The 989-nt window shown below is 61.8% G+C and overlaps 1 long non-coding RNA gene across 1 annotated transcript; it reads left to right on the top strand.

Moving 5' to 3' along the window:
* The first annotated feature begins 12 nt into the window (after positions 1–12).
* On the top strand, positions 13–805 carry LOC104916590. The gene is made up of 3 exons (XR_796619.3): positions 13–328; positions 419–521; positions 716–805. It is a non-coding gene; the product is annotated as an uncharacterized LOC104916590 (long non-coding RNA).
* Positions 806–989: the final 184 nt, after the last annotated feature.

The following is a 989-nucleotide window of genomic DNA, read 5'->3' as shown; positions in this document are numbered from 1 at the left end:
CGAAGGCCTGGGATGGAGCCAGCTGGGAGCCCAGCCTTGTGCTAGGGATGGCCATGGAGGGACTGCGGCTCCGTGTCTCTGTGTGGCCATCACACCCTGATGTCCGTGTTCTGTTCCCTTCCCACAGCGTGCTGGGAAAAGGCTCCCGGCCCTGCCAAGAGGAGGGCAACGCCGGGTCTCCTTCCTCGGGCCGTGGTGCCATCTCCCAGCTTCTGCTTCTCCACAGGCCGCCAAGAGAGCCATTGTACAAATAGCCAATCTCCTGCGCTGGAACGACCTCCGGGAGCTGGCTGAGAAACAGGAGACGTGGAGGATCGCGCAGTGTTTGGTAAGGAGAGCCCCAGAGCCCCAGAGCAACAGGCACAGCGCGGGGAGCTGGGGAGCGTCTGCAATCCCCATGTTCTTGTGCTCCCTCCAGCTGCAGCGGGACCAGAGCAGGGCAGAGGAATACCTGCAGCAGAGCCAGGCCTACCTGCAGGACCCTCAGGCGGCCTTGCGACAGGAGGCCGTGAGGTTCATTGGTGAGCCACAGCCCCTTTGTCCCTCCCTTGGCAGTGGTTGGTGGTCCCAGCCACTGCCCTGTGGCCCTAAGAGCTCCTGGGGTGGGTCCCAGGGCCCTGGTGCCTTGCTCAGGCCCCCCTCGGCCACTCTCGCTGCTGGGGAGCAGTGCGGCTCTGCTGCTGGGAGCAGGGTCTGACGGCTGCTCTGTGCCTAGGTCTTGCTGCACGCTACTCAAGGGACCTGAGCGAGGAGAAGCTACAGGACATCATCACGGGTAAGCGAGGGCTGTGGTGTGTGTACTGAAGCTGGGGGCAGAGACCCCATGCCTCGCTCTCCTCCAAGGAAATTTGTGGGGGAGAGGGGACGATACAGAACCACAGAGTCCTAGAAAGGTTGACTTTCAAGCGACCTTAAGGATCTCAGAACCAGGGAATCCTAGAGAGATGGGATTGGGAAGGGACCTGAAAGATCATGCAGCCATGAGATCC

Source organism: Meleagris gallopavo, unplaced genomic scaffold (assembly GCF_000146605.3).
Source record: "Meleagris gallopavo isolate NT-WF06-2002-E0010 breed Aviagen turkey brand Nicholas breeding stock unplaced genomic scaffold, Turkey_5.1 ChrUn_random_7180001923238, whole genome shotgun sequence".
Lineage (NCBI taxonomy): Eukaryota > Metazoa > Chordata > Aves > Galliformes > Phasianidae > Meleagris > Meleagris gallopavo.
Note: the sequence above shows the minus strand (reverse complement) of the source record. Positions and strands in the feature narration are given on the sequence as shown.